At 45.7% G+C, this 16,105-nt stretch overlaps 1 long non-coding RNA gene across 1 annotated transcript in view; it reads left to right on the top strand.

Annotated features, from left to right (window-relative positions):
* The window catches only part of LOC133384378 (uncharacterized), a 39,047-nt gene extending 26,849 nt beyond the window's left edge, over positions 1-12,198 (top strand). The window contains exon 3 of the long non-coding RNA XR_009762541.1: positions 12,110-12,198. This is a non-coding gene — a long non-coding RNA (uncharacterized LOC133384378). The remainder of the gene's footprint in view (positions 1-12,109) is intronic.
* The last annotated feature ends 3,907 nt before the right edge of the window (positions 12,199-16,105 follow it).

Here is a 16,105-nt window from a genome sequence, read left to right on the forward strand (position 1 = left end):
TCCCCACCAGACCTGAAGCCCTGATGGTTCCCTAGGGAGTGCCCCTTTTTCAGAATGCCTTAATCACATCAATTTAACCCCCGAATACCTCACCTGCCCGAATTCTATGCCACAAGAGGGGATCAGCTGAAGCTTGGTCCACTCAGCCCAAAGAAAATAACAAACCCCTTAATCCCAACATCAGATCCTCTAAAAAGAAATCACACCCCTGCTCTGAAAGGTGGACCCCATCATCACGAAATAATTGTGGGGCATGAAACCTGATCCTCTCATGAGGGATGTATGCCCCACCCAGAGATAAGACCAAAGCCCAGACTTTCCTATTCACCCATTTCCTGGATCTGTCAATCCTATTAGGGTGAAAAGCCCCCCTCCACACCCTCCTGACTAGCATATCCGACCACACCAATAGCAGGTTGGGAAATGAATGAATAAGCCACGTGAGATCGCGAGTGACCTTAAGAAGCAGGTCCATCCCTGGACGCTGCACCAAGTCATTTCCCCCCAGATGAATCAACAATACGTGAGGCCGATCTGCTGAAGACATAATCCAGCAAACTGATGGCAACAGCGCATCCCATAGCATGCCCCTAGGGGCTTCCCATCACACTGTAGCTACGGCCGAAAGCTGCAGCCGTGTTCCAGGTATAGACGAAGAGGCACGCCGGTGCGCCCAGAACAAGATTGAGTGGCCGCACAAGACAATCCTCACGGGCACTGGGAGGCTCAACAAACCTAATGGAAACAAAAACACAATGCAGTATAATTAAAACCTGATATAAGACTTAAATGCATCTGAACGCCACCTACCAATCGCCTGGATATCGCTAATGCTCATGCCCACAAGGGCCGCAGCCGTAGCCGCACCAATCCGAAATGAATGTAGCCCATAGACTCCAGCATCGCGACCACTGGCCAACAAGGCCCGCCGAACAACGGCCCAAAATTGAAACTGAGTCAGGGCTGAACCATCCGCATGTATGAACAGATAACTCTGGCCCGCTGGCTGAATGGACAAGAATTGCCTCATTGCAGACACAAGGCACAATTCAGGGACCTGGCAAGTGCGCAAAGACACTATATTGCCACGGCCCTTCTGATCAGTCTTAGAGACTCGTAGGGAAAACCTCACTATATCGGCACCTAGTGTGCAATCGCAAAAGCATAAGGCCCTGTAGGCAACATCGCGCTTAGAGGGGACCAATACTTCGCTAGGGCGAAAAGCACCATAGAACATTGTCAGAGTTACTGCGGCGAAAAGGTCCGACTCATACTGAGATGAGCATAAGTAATGAAACAATGCCAGGATCTGGAGAAGGACGTCGGGCGTGATCGGCCTCCTCTGGTCAGCGGGCCTGGGAGCGGAACGCGACCAACCCTCAAGGACCTTTCTGACCCTAAAGTCTACAGAATGATCCGGCAGTCCCCGCACCTTAGAAATAAAGGCCAGCGCTGAAAGATGCCCAGCGATAGTAGAAACAGAATTATTGTGCCCTTTTAAAAATATCATAAACTGCAATAAGTGCGAAACAGGAAGAGGCCACTCCATTGGCAATTCCGTACTGGCGCGAAAATCCTGGAACTTCGCAAATGAACGCTCATACGCTTTTTGAGTACTGGGAGCAAGGGTGGCTGCAATAGCGGCCCCGACTTCTAATTGCCAAGATTCCACAAGAACGGTGGGACTGGGACTGGATCCAGCGCCGCTCCAGGTGCTAGCTCCCGAAAGCGCACCATCTGTAAGCGGGAAAGAGCATCAGCAACGCAATTCTGTAAGCCTGGAACATGCCTGGCTATAAACAAAATATTAAATCGCAAACATTGTAAGACAAAGGCTCGCACCAAGCGCATTACACGAGGAGACTTTGAAGTCTGAGCATTAATAACGCTAACGGTGGACAAATTGTCACACCAGAAACGCACTGTGTGATTTTGAAATACCAACGGCCATATATAAACCGCTACCACTACTGGAAAAAATTTCAAAAATGTCAAATCAGTAGTAATCCCAGAGGCCTGCCACTTGGCAGGCCATCTTGCAGCGCACCACTGGGATCTAAAAATTACTCCAAAACCGAGGCCTCCAGCAGCATCAGAATGCACCTGTAATTCAGCTTCCAATAATAATTCGTCTCGCCAGAAAGAGAGGCCATTAAAATCCAGCAAAAACTCAAGCCACATATGTAAATCTGCTCTCATTCCAGAAGTAACCCTGATGAAATGGAAGCGAGAGCAAACTCCCTTCATGGCGTCACAAAGACGCCTGAGGAATGCACGGCCCGGTGAAATAACTTTGGATGCAAATACCAAATGACCTACAAGTTCTTGCAACTGAACCAGTGTAATTTTCTTTAGTCCTAGAATCATGCGAAGCCGTTGCCGAAGGGCAAGCAACTTTTCCTGTGGCAAACTTGAGGACTGAGCCACAGTATCTAACTGGATTCCTAAAAATATAAGCGAAGTAGTAGGACCCTCAGACTTCTCTGGAGCTAAAGGTACCCCTAATTCTGTGGTTAAAGCTGTGAAGGATTGCATCAAATGGAGGCAATGTGAAGACCCAGCTGGCCCTATAAACAAAAAATCATCAAGATAATGAGCAGAGAAGGAGGAAGAGGCTTTCCTCCGCAATGCCCATTCAAGAAATGTGCTGAATGTTTCAAAAGCAGCACAAGACACAGAACAACCCATTGGCATAGCCCTATCTACATAAAACTGACCTTGAAATTTAAAACCAAGCAAATCTATGTCCTCGGGATGAACCGGTAGGATATGGAAAGCGGATTTTATATCACACTTCGCCATTAAAGCGCCCCTACCGCCTTACAAACTACTCTCACAGCCTCATCAAAGCACGTATATCTAACTGATGTATATGACTGAGAAATCCCATCATTAACAGAGGCGCCTTTAGGGAATGACAAATTATGGATTAAACGATATTCCCCAGGCTGTTTCTTAGGGATAATACCTATAGGAGAAATCCTCAAATTTTTTAAAGGAGGAAAAGGAAATGGGCCAGATATCTGGTCAGCCATGATCTCCTTATTGAGCTTTGATAATACCACAGGAGCTATGTTACTAAGAGAGGGCTGATTTGCCGAGGAAGTAGCAATCCTAGGACCCTCAAATGGAATACGGAAGCCTTCCGTGAAACCATGAATCAGAAAACTAGCGGCTTGCCTATTGGGGTAAAACCTCAACAACCTAGCCAATGGGATTAACTTGATGGGACTACTGGCCTTGCGACGTACCGCCGCTATTGCCAGACCCTCGTTTGTGCTGTTGGTGTTCCCCTGTACCCTGTCGAGCTGTACACGCTCGCTGGCACAATGAACTGGGGTGGCTGCCACCACATAACCCGCAGACGTGTCTGAATTTACATGGCCGTCTGAGGCAGCGGCCTGTACTATTAAATGTCTAGCAGACGTGCTGGGATTGAACCCAGCGCCCGCCTTGGCTAGAGCCAGGGGCGGAAGTCTGTGCGCGTGCTAATATATGTCCACTATCTGCTCTATCTCCTAAAGTGGGCCTGGCGGGAGTCATAGAGCGGAGCCACAGGACCGCGTGCTCAATGTCCCAGCGAAGGGTGGGGTCCAACGCCGCCCTTTGCCTAAAATTTTCATCGTACCGCAACCAAGCGGTCCCAGAAAATTCGCGGAAGGTCCGATGAACAATGTCCTGATATTTAATCATGGACGAAGCTCTAGCTGGGTAAGCCTGGGTCATAACACCCATATAGATAGTATAGGCGCTCGGCCAATGAGGCCACACACGATCGACCTTCCTTTTCATGGCTGCTTCACGCTCCTTAAATTCCTGACCTTCCTTGGGTTTTATCTCGTTTTCACAAAACAAGAGAGTGAACAAGTCAATATACTCTCCACGCCAAATTTTTTCTTTAGTAGCTAACAGTAAATGATCTCCCAGAGGAAGGGATGTGTTGCCATTTATTTATTTATTTATTTATTTAATTTGATTTATATACCGCTCTAAGCCCAAGGGCTCTCTGGGCGGTGTACATAAAATAAAGCAATCAGGAATATATAAATACAATAAAACAATAGAATCAAACCAACAAAGGTAAACAAAAATAATCAAACAGTAGCAAAATACAACAATACATATAATAATACGCATTAAAATGCCTGGGAATATAAAAAGGTTTTCACCTGGTGCTGAAAAGATAGCAGCGTCGGCGCCAGGCGCACCTCATCAGGGAGACCATTCCATAGTTCAGGAGCCACAACCGAAAAGGCCCTATTTCTAGTCACCACCCTCCGAGCTTCTCGATGGGATGGTACTCGGAGGAGGGCCTTAGATGTTGAGCGCAGTGTACGGGTAGTTTCATATTGGGAGAGGCGCTCCACCAGGTATTGCGGTCCCATGCCGTGTAAGGCTTTATAGGTCAAAACCAGCACTTTGAATTTAGCCCGGAAACAAATAGGAAGCCAGTGCAGACGAACCAGAATGGGTGTAATATGAGCGGACCTTCTTGTCCGCGTCAACAATCTGGCCGCTGCATTCTGGACTAACTGTAGTTTCCGAACTGTCTTCAAGGGCAGCCCAACGTAGAGCGCATTGCAGTAGTCCAATCTAGAAGTTACCAGAGCATGAACGACTGAGGCGAGGTCGTCACTGTCCAGATAGGGACGTAGCTGGGCTACCAATCGGAGATGGTAGAAAGCATTCCTTGCCACTGAGGCTACCTGAGCCTCAAGAGACAAGGAAGAGTCGATAAGAACTCCCAAGCTACGAACCTGTTCTTTCAAGGGGAGTGTAACCCCGTCCAGAACAGGGTGAACATCCACCATCTGGGCAGAGAAGGCACTCACTAACAGCGTCTCGGTCTTGTCTGGATTAAGCTTCAGTCTGTTAGCTCCCATCCAATCCATTATCGCGGCCAGGCAACGGTTTAGTACGTTAACAGCCTCACCTGAGGAAGATGAAAAGGAGAAATAGAGTTGCGTGTCATCAGCGTACTGGTGACAACGCACTCCAAAACTCCTGATGACTGCACCCAGCGGCTTCATATAGATGTTGAAAAGCATGGGGGACAGTACCGATCCCTGTGGGACTCCACAATGGAGAGTCCAGGGTATCGAGCAGTGTTCCCCAAGCACTACCTTCTGTTGACGACCCACCAAGTAGGAGCGGAGCCACTGCCAAGCATTACCCCCAACTCCCAACTCCGTGAGCCTTCCCAGATCGATGGTATCAAAAGCAGCTGAGAGATCAAGGAGAATCAACAGGGTCACACTCCCCCTGTCCCTCTCCCGACAAAGGTCATCATACAGGGCGACCAAGGCTGTTTCGGTACCGAACCCAGGCCTAAAACCGGATTGAAACGGATCAAGATAATCAGTGTCATCCAATTCCCCTGGAGCTGGTCGGCCACCACCCGCTCCAGAACCTTGCCCAGGAACGGAACATTCGCCACAGGTCTATAGTTGTTCAAGTTATCTGGGTCCAAGGAGGGTTTCTTCAGGAGTGGTCTCACTACCGCCGCTTTTAGGCAGTCAGGGACCACTCCCTCTCACAAAGAGGCATTGATTACCTCCTTGGCCCAGTCGGCAGTTCCGGTCCTATCAGCTTTCACCAGCCAAGAGGGGCAAGGATCCAGCACCGACGTGGTCGCCCGCACCAGTCCAAGGATCTTGTCAACATCCTCAAGCTGCACAGACTGAAACTCATCCAATAAATAAGGACAAGACCGTGTTCTGGATGCTTCATTGAATCCAACTGCTATAATATTGGAGTCTAAGTCCCGACGAATGCTAGCAATCTTGTCCTGGAAGTGTCCAGCGAACTCATCACAGCGGGCTACAGATGACTCTATAGTATCCCGAGGGCCAAGATGTAAAAGCCCTCGTACAGTTTTAAAAAGCTCCGCTGGGCGGGAGAGTGATGCCTTAATACTGGCAGCAAAATATCTCTTTTTTGCTGCCCTCACCGCTGCTGTATATCGCTTAGAGCAGGCACTTACCAAGGCATAATTGCATTCGTCGGGAGTCCGCCTCCATCTGCACTCAAGCCTCCTCCTCTCTTGCTTCATCACTCTCAGCTCCGGGGTATACCATGGGGCTGCATGAGCTCTACATAGGAGGGGGCGCATGGGAGCAATCGTGTCAACTGCCCGGGTCATCTCCGTATTCCACAGTTCAACCAGGGCTTCAACAGGAGCGCCAGTCTTCTCAGTCGGAAAATCCCCCAGAGCCCTTTGGAAACCCTCAGGATCCATTAATCTCCGGGGGCGGACCAGTTTAATAGGTCCCCCACCCTTGCAGAGGGAAAGGGTCACTGTAAGCCTAAACCTCAGCAAGCGGTGATCTGTCCATGACAATGGGGTAGATGAAAAACCCCCAACCTCCAGATCACCATCTCCCTGTCCAGTGGCAAAGATCAAATCAAGGGTATGTCCCAACACATGCGTCGGGCCAGTAACAAACTGAGACAGCCCCATGGTTGTCATGGACGCCATGAAGTCCTGAGCCGCCCCAGATAAAGCAGTCTCGGCATGGACGTTGAAGTCCCCCAGTACCAGCAGTCTAGGGGTCTGCAACAATACCTCCGAGACTACCTCTGTCAGCTCAGTTAGGGAATTTGTTGGGCAGCAGGGCGGGCGGTACACCAACAGAATTCCCAGCCTGTCTCTCTGGCCCAGTGCAAGGTGGAGACACTCCAATCCAGTCGTCACCTGTACAGGGTGCTCGGTGAGTGAGAAAGAACTCCTATAGACTACGGCGACCCCGCCTCCCCGACCTTCGGCTCTACCATGATGCTGAACCGTATACCCAGGTGGGCAAAGCTGGGAAAGAGCAACTCCTCCTGTATCACCCACCCAGGTCTCGGTTATGCACGCCAGGTCAGCCGCCTCGTCCACAATTAAATCATGAACAAGGGAGATCTTATGCTGTACCGACCTGGCATTTAACAACAGCATATGGAGATCCGAAGGCTGACTGATAGGACAACCAGCAGTCCTGGGGATATGAGGAGAACCGGAACGGGTCACAGACACTACTTGTCTGGGACGGGTTCCCCTTACCTGGCATGTTCTCCTCACAACACCATACCTCCCATTACCCGTCACTACGCTAATTGGGGCCCCCGAAGGTCTCCCCGGTTGGTGTATAATACATTCTCCCAGGCACATATTAAAACAGATAAAAGCACCAATACACACACACCGAATCACATTCACACGAATAATAAAACACACACAAAACACACACACACACTTGATCAATAATATAATACAATAAACATACACAAAATACACTCAAATAATATTAAATCATTACAACACATTCCAACTAAAGACGCATAAATACTAACAGCTCAATCATTCACAAAAAAACAAATACACATTCAGCATATTTATTACATCCAGGTGGCAGCAATGAGTTAAAATGTTGCAATCTCAGAGTCGCAACTAGGTTAACAACACTGATCGTTCTTAAAGGGGCCGTATACACACTCATACACAACATGCATTCAGCAAGCACCAAACATCCAATTAAAATTCACACATCATACATAATCCCGCACTCCGCACATGGACGACAGTCCTGGTCCTCTCTTCTTCGCAGGCACCGTCCTCAAAAGTTAAGATGAAAATTCAAATGAAGTTCAGATGACGGTGATGGTAAAGAGGTGTAAGCCGCCAAGGCTAAAGGCACCCTGCAGTGATAAAGATGAAAATCCCAAATGGCAGCGAGAAACGTGGCGACAGCACCAACAGTATCAGGCACAGCCACGCCCACGGCAAAACGCCGCGAACGGGACCCGCAGCCCGGCAGCGACCAGCCACCGCCCCCCGACAAGCGACAAGGGAAACCAAGCCACAGGGAGGAGAGCAGAGCCTGGCAGCAGCAACGAAGAGGGCACAGCAACCGCGACGAAGGAAGCAGCAACCAGGACACAGTGACGGCGACGGCGGATGGGAACGCCGCGGCAGCAACACCAAAAGCCGCAACGAAACACAGCGACACAAGCAACGGGGACGACCCAGGCCACTCCAGCAGGCAGCACGCAACGGCAGCAGCCCAGAAGACCACGCAAGCCGCAACAAACAGCAGCCGCAAGAGGCACGCAGCGCAGCACACACCAGCCGACAAAGGTAAAAGGCCTCACTCATCCCCGGCCTCGATTTTCCTTTCCCTTCAGAGCCCACCGCGACCACTATCCAGCCACTGCTCCACTGTTCTCAAGGCAAATTCTCGGGGTAAGGTAAGATGAATAATACCAAATACAATCCCAAGCAACTTCCTCACACTCCTGAACAGGCACAGGCACAGAATATTTATGTCCAAAAGACGTTAAAATGATGTTAAAAATGATGAGCGGCAGGAGCTCCAAACACAAGCTCCTACACCTAAGCCGCCATGTGGATAAACTCCCTGGGGGAGAGGCAAAAAAGCAGGAGATTGAAGAGAGGAAGCCTCTGGCGGCTGCCACGGAGTCACAGCAGCCGTCGGCCAAGGAAGTTGGGGTTGTTGCGGAACCAACACCCCGCCCATAAACACCACTGGGTGGGTAGTATCACATGACAACTGAGAACCAGCCATTGGAGCAGCCCGAAGAGGGGCACTGGAATCCTGCACCTGTGTGTTGTGAGCATGTGAATGTGCGCATTGCTCACCTGTGTAAGCAGCAGGAGAGGCAACCACTGGCGGTGCCACGACTCCCGAAGCTCCAACAGGCACAGCCAAGGCCGCTGGTGACGAAAAAGGCATCTGTACTCGAGGAGGCACAGCAGCAGGTAGGACTGGAACCGCGGGAGAAGAGATGGTAGCTTGAATTTCAGTCAAACCAGCAGGAGGCACAGCCACTACCAGTTCTGCAATAGGAGAGGTAGCTTCCAGAACACCAATCCTGGAAACCAAATCAGCAAGAATACTGGATTTAGGGATTCTGGCCGCCAAGCGGGCTGATTTCTTACCTGCAGGGGCGGCACTTGGGCCCGCCTCTACGTCCATTGGCTGCCTGCGTTCTTTTTCCAATGCCTCCACCCTAGCCACCAAAGCACGGATAGTCCCCAAATCCTCCTCTTCATCAGAAGATTGAGTATGCTGCGATGGAGGGCGCTTTGCAGCCTGCTTCACCACCCGAACCCCTTTCTTCTGCTGAACTTTCCTGGGCGGCATGATCAGAAAAACCAATAAACAACAATGATGCAAGTGAAGTTAGAATTCAATCAAAATTTGACTAAGCAACTTCCAAAAATGTTAAAGTAATAATAATTACTCAGACAATAATAACAATAGAACTATAACCAGGAAACTCTAATATATATTTTTTTTAAAAAAATATTTAAGTCTTTATATATTTATATCTATTAAAATATTTTTGTTTTATTTCTATTTATTTAATATATTTATTTATTTATTTATTTCTACAGGGGGGGAGGGGGGTAAGGGTTAAATGGAAGGGAATGAATCAATCAACCGTTATACACTTATCCAATTAATACAACTCTTTATCATATAAATTATAATAAGCAGGAACTATATTTATATAACCTAAAATTATATCAATGAATGGGATAAATACCAAACAGCCAAAACTGAAAGAACTAGCAACTAAGGGGGGGGAGGGGGGTGTTGTTTAACAAACAAACGGACTCAAGGAACCAACTGCAATTACGCTAAAGAAGATAGTGGGGGTGGGGGGAGGGGGCAGCAGCCGAGCAACAATAACGAAAACAATGAGGCTTTTATCAAATAAATCTAAAATTATAAAAGAGCAAAGAATCCACAAACTCCAACCACCAAAGGAAACTTTAAAAAGGCACAATAGGAGAGCTGAGGCTTTAAAGTTCAAAAGGGGACACAACAAGGAAATAAGCAGCCGACGAGCCGGCGCGCCGCCGCCAGGCGCGTGGGCGGACGCCCGCAGCCCAGCTGACGAGCGTGGAGAAGAGCAAAGGCTTTAAACCCCAAAAGAAACACAACAATAAATTAAACAGCAGGAGAGCCGAGGAGCAAGCGTCGGCGCGTGAGCGGACGCCCGCAGCCCAGCTGATGTGCGGGGAGAAGAGCAAAAAAGGGGATCGGAGAAACACAAACTGAAGGTAGTAAATGAGAGTGGGGGGTGGTGGTTAAGGCAAGATAAAGGATTACACGGAACGATCACTCAACACGCCAACGGAGCCGCAGGAAACGAGGACAAACCGCAGATGCCGCAAGGCAAAAAAGGCAAGCGTGTGGGGAAAGGAGCGGCTTTATATCTGCCGCTCCAACGCCCATACTGATTGGATGAGCGATCTCACGTGGCACCCTGCCTAACTTTCGAGAACCTTCCCGCGTCTTCCTTAATTAGGCTGGAGGCAAACTACGCCCCTTTACAGGAACGTCATCTTCTGATTTCTTGACTATTATCTCCATTTTGGTTAATGACTGTGCCAAGGTATTGATAATCCTTGACAAGTTCAATATCCTCGTTGTCAACTTTAAAATTACATAAATCTTCTGTTGACATTACTTTAGTCTTCTTGATGTTCAGCTGTAGTCCTTTTGTGCTTTCCTCTTTAACTCATCAGCATTCATTTCAAATCATTACTGGTTTCTGCTAGTAGTATGGTATTGTCTGCATATCTTAAAGTATTGATATTTCTCCCTCCAATTTTCACACCTTCATCTTGATCCAATCCCGCTTTCCGTATGATACGTTCTGCATATAGATTAAACAAATAGGGTGATAAAATACACCCCTGTCTCACACCCTTTCCAATGGGGAACCAATCAGTTTCTCCATATTCTGTCCTTACAGTAGCCTCTTGTGCAGAGTATAGGTTGCGCATCAGGACAATCAGATGCTGTGGCACCCCCATTTCTTTTAAAGCTTTCCATAGTTTTTCATGATCTACACAAGTCTGGCTCAAGAGTTTTGCTCTGTGTTTATTTGATAATTCACTGGAAAAGGGGGAAAAAGAACTTGAATTTTGGGGAAAGAGGTGAAAATGGTCTGGAATGTGGAGCTGATGCTTACTTCCCACTACTACAAGGGGTGTGTGTTGAGTTTTCTTCCTTAATCAATTCTCCACTCTTGGGCACTGCTCTGTTGCCTCTCTGCCTACATAGAAAGCCCATCAGATCCCTCCTGCCATGGAGGTGCCTGCAGAGTACCTGGAAGTGGCATGATATATTAAAAAAAGTTAAGTGGATCTTCTTTTTTTACTTTTTTTTAAAAAAAAACTGTGTACTATTTCCAGTCTCTTTGTAGGCAATCTTGAGAGTGCTTTCAAAGGTTACAGTGTAAATACATGTCTATTTAAAAATAATCCCCATTGAGTTTAATGGGACTTACTCCCAGGGAAGTGTGCATCAGGTTTCAGCCTTAGCGGATATATCATTAGGATATGAGGCTAGCTATACCCTGAAATAAAGGGGAAATAAATTTTAACCAGGTTAGATTGCCGTTATTCTGAGACATAGCTGTAATTTGCTTGCTTATCTGTTTTGTGAACCACATTAAAAATAACAACCCACTGCTATGTAATACTGTGCATAGTGTCCCTTCGTCAGCACTGAAAAAAAAGAGAATTCATCAACCATTTAAATGCCCCTACTCATTCACAGTCCTACTTTCCATTCATATTCATAATTACCAAATGCAGTGATTAGCATACTAAACATGGAGAAAAAAGGGCAACCTGTTAACCAAAGCACTGTCAATTTTGTGACGTTTAGAAAAAAAGTCACAGGGCTACGGTTTCTACCTTGGGAAAACAATACTGTGTGTTTGACACAAATATGCACAGACCTCTTGTACAAATCAGCCAGTGGCATTCCATAATAACAGTGGTTATTGTTCTCACTAGCTCCGTCAGGCATCAGCAGTGTGTTTGGTGGGATGTGCTGATTTTGGATTGGATGCTATGGAAAGCCAGTTAATTCATGCTCTTTGTTACTATGCCGACTGATCAGGGCACTTCCTGAGGGTCAGTTTCTCAGCTTTGGAGCAGCTTTTCAAAAATGACTTTAGCACAAAGGCATTTTTAAATCTGCCCCTCTTCAATAAAGAAAAAAAATCAATTAGTGAATTACTACCTCAGCAAAATAGTACTTGTAGTAAAACTGTATTTATTCTCTTCGCGTTTCTCTTACAGGCTGTCCTTTCTGTGACCTCACAGAATGAGTTGCAGCAGCTCAGCAGGGATATTGACTCCATCCTGGGAAAGCCATGAAATATAATCAGGTTCTTTCTTTTGCTGTGAATTTTAATGTAATAAACCATGCTTCTTTTAACACTTAAAGTTGCAGCTGCTGCTTTCATCTTATCTTATAGCTTGCCTATGTGAGAGCATTTTATCAATCTCAATTAATCTCTTGTTGCCTGTGGTCCATGTCATAAAATTAGCGCCATGCCAATATTTTTCACCAATCTGTTTTTTGGCCATTCCCGGGGGAGGGGGGGGAGAAACGGCTCCATAGTAATTTGGGAGGAAGAAATTTCTCTGAAGATTCCAGCATGGTGGTGATGACTTGCCTTAGTTGTTTTTTTTTTTAATGAGGTGGCTGTTTAACTTTTAAAAGTGTTTCTTAACTTTTAAAAAAGCACATAGTGACTCCAGAGTTGCTGCTGTGATGCTCACTCCCCTTCCGCCCTGTCATGTGTGGGGAGGGAGGAATCGCTTACCTTTAAATGAGGTGGCCGAGGGGAGATGTTGATAACTGCCCCCCACAGACATCTCATTTAAAGTTAAGCAACCCCACAGCCGCGGTGAGGCAGAGACCAGCAACTTTCGCTATGCTTTTTTCAAAAAATTCCCTGTGGAATTCCCTGCCTTTCAATATTAGACAGACATCTGTTACCTTTTTGGCACCTATTGAAGACCTTCCTCTTTCAACAAGCCTTTTAAGTTGAGACCTTATCCCAGTCTCTGTGTGTGTTGGAATTGCTTTTTAATATGTTTTTAAACCTTTTAAAAAAACAATATGTTTTTAACATTTTCTTTTAAGATGTCTTGAAAGCTTTTTTAAAAAATGTTTTAAAATATATTTTTTAATGTATTTCAGTCTGTTTTTAGGATGTTTTAAAGTGTTTTTAGTGCTTTTGTTTGCAGCCCTGGGCTTCTACTGGGAGGAATGGTGGGATATAAATCAAATCATAAAAAAATAAAAAATGAAAAAGCCCCCCCTAAACACACACATACACACTGCTTCAGCCAGCTCATTTAAAAATAACCTAAGGCAAGCCACCACCATTCAAAGTGAAATTTCTCCCCTAACCCAGAAACTGCAGAAATCATCCAGCATTTTTGTGGGTAGATGGCTTCTTCAACTAAAGTGCAGGGTGATTTTCGGGACAGCACTACACAAAACACAGTTAGATTTTCCTGCTCTTTTGTACTACGTTAATGAAATCCCAAAAAATCAATTTTTCTGCTCTGTTGCACATGGCAGCTCTTGATTTTGTGAGGAAGTTTCGGATTAGTGCTAGGAATGACAGTCATCCAATAATGTCAAAGATATACAATGAGTAATGACTTTAGGCCCATTCAGGTATACATTACAGGTGATTAAAATTGGTTGTGATTACTTGGAGGGGAGAGTAGGCCTTGCCCACTGGCCTTGCGCATCCACCACCATCCATGTGATATTTTTTCAGGTCCTTATATGATGTGGAACCGTGCTTTCCCACTCCATAAGAACTGAACACCAGAACAGAGTTGTTGTTGTTGTTGTTGTTATATCCTGCCATTCCTCCCAGTAGGAGCTGAGGGTGGCAAAAAACACTAAAACACTCTAAAACATCATAAAAACAGACTTTAAAATATATTAAAGCAAAACATCTTTAAAAACATATTTTTTAAAAAGCTTTAAAAACATCTTAAAAAGCAATTCCAAAACAGACACAGACTGGGATAAGGTCTCTATTTAAAAGGCTTGTTGAAAGAGGAAGGTCTTCAACAGGCACTGAAAAGGTAACAGAGATGGCGCCTGTCTAATATTTAAGGGGAGGGAATTCCAATGTGTTGGTGCCACCAGAGTCGAGAGGACATGTTGCTGGCTGCATCATCGCAACACATTCTATATTTTTTATATCTTCACAATATTATGTACCCTTTCTTCCCCATTTTATCCTGCATCACAGGAAAACTACTGGAAACAGCAACTGTGCTTACCGTTCACCACAGCTGTAATTCAGTGTGCGAGGCCTGTCCTTGTATCACTTTGGTACCTGGCATGGAGAATTTCCACTCAAGTGCTGTTATTTCTGAAAGGCACCTGGATGTTTGCATGGAATGGGTCAATGCCACATTCCAGACTGACTGATGACCAGCTCAATACATTATAGCTGTGATGGGAATAACATATTATGTGAAGAACATTTCCAGTATTCTCCACACGATTATGTGCTCTAGCTCACAATGTGTTACAGACATTGCACCATACTTGGCTGCCATGTCACTTCAGAGCACAAACTTTCCTCCAAAATATAAAATAACAAACATTTTTTATAGAATATGGTTATTTATTTATAGAATAAAAGAGGTTGAGGTCCCAGGCTGTGGTTTGGGGTCACATAATGTAGCCATTTGCTGAAAGCAGGTTTGGGTCTGGTCAGTGCCTGGATGAGAGACCACCTGGAAATCATGAATGCCACTTTAATGAAATAAATGTACTAAAACAAAATACCTATTAATATTTTGCAGCTGAGGTATGGTGCTAGAATAATTGATTGCAATGTGTGTTGATTTGTATTAACTTTTTTCCTTGATGGGAATTTTTCCTCTTGATAAAGAAGTGCTTTCTTTCTTTGTGGATTTTTACAGTTGATTTTGATATAATTGGTGGGAGACATGCCCACTCTTTGCTCCTCCTGTGACTTACCATTACCACCAGAGCCCTGCAGGAGAGTGTGGAGGGTAAGATACTTCCCTCTACCTCCTTGCTTTGGCTTCCCAGTGGATCACTTTCCCTGTTAGTGGCAGGAGAGGAAAAGGGGCTCTAGGTAGATTGGAAGGAGGAAGGGGGCTGGCTAGGAAGAGAATTTCTCTGCAAGCCAGATTAAAATCCAAGCCAGAAAAGAGTTCATACTTTAGAAGAGCACTATGAGCCCCTAGCACTCATATTTTGATGCCCAGAAATACCATAATGAAGACATCACTAGCAAAAAACAATGTGTTTTAGTTATTGCTGAAAAATGCAGCAGTAAATCTGAGTGTACTTTCCCCCAGTGTAGCTGCCCCCAGCATCAAAGTTAAACCAGGTCGCATAAAATATGGCTTTCTCTCTGTGCATTAATGGACTGCTCCTATGCTCTGAGTTTAATTCAGTTTATCTTAACAAGATAAGGATAAATAAAAACCAGAGTCCATTTTATTGATTAGCAAGTCCTATTAACCCAGGGGTCACCAACATTGCACTTGTGGGCATACATGTGCCCCCAGAGTCCTTCCCTTACACCTACAGGGTCCTCTTCCCCACCCCTCCCACATTAGGCTTTAGCAAAGCATCCTAGTGTAAATTCCAGTGCATACTCACAGCAGTTGCCCTAGTTTGCAAATATGCCCATGGGCCCAAAAGGTTTGTGACTTCTGTATCAGCCTGTGGAATGATCCTCCAAGGGAAATGATGCACATTTCCAAGTTAAGCATATTTACGTACCAATCTCAAGGGTTGTGGTGGGGGTGTGGATGGAAAAACACCCTCTGTACAAATATATCAAAGCACAATCTCATTATACAAGGAGGAATATTAGCTGCCCTCTTTGATCCATGGCCCCAAGTTGACAGAATGGGAACCGAAAAGTAACATTACTACAGATGCTTGGAATTTAGAGCCATACACATGCAGCTCAACAAGCTGCTATGCCCTGGGGTGAATAGAGCATTCTCCACACATGGAAAGAAGACATGTTACAGATTTTGAGTTTCTTGCAGTGCTTTAACAAGGACACATTTTTGTCTTTTAACACTTTCTGAGAACTTGTGATGATGAGAACCAGCCATTTTTTATTTGAACGAAAACCACAAAACCACAAGGATGTATTTAACTTGAATTAATTAAAAAGTACGTGCATTTTTCCTGTTCCTGTGAACAAACACAGTCTGAAAAATGGACACTGTTGGCCACTTATTTCCTTTTTTGCCAAAGGG

This window comes from Rhineura floridana, chromosome 4 (assembly GCF_030035675.1).
Source record: "Rhineura floridana isolate rRhiFlo1 chromosome 4, rRhiFlo1.hap2, whole genome shotgun sequence".
Lineage (NCBI taxonomy): Eukaryota > Metazoa > Chordata > Lepidosauria > Squamata > Rhineuridae > Rhineura > Rhineura floridana.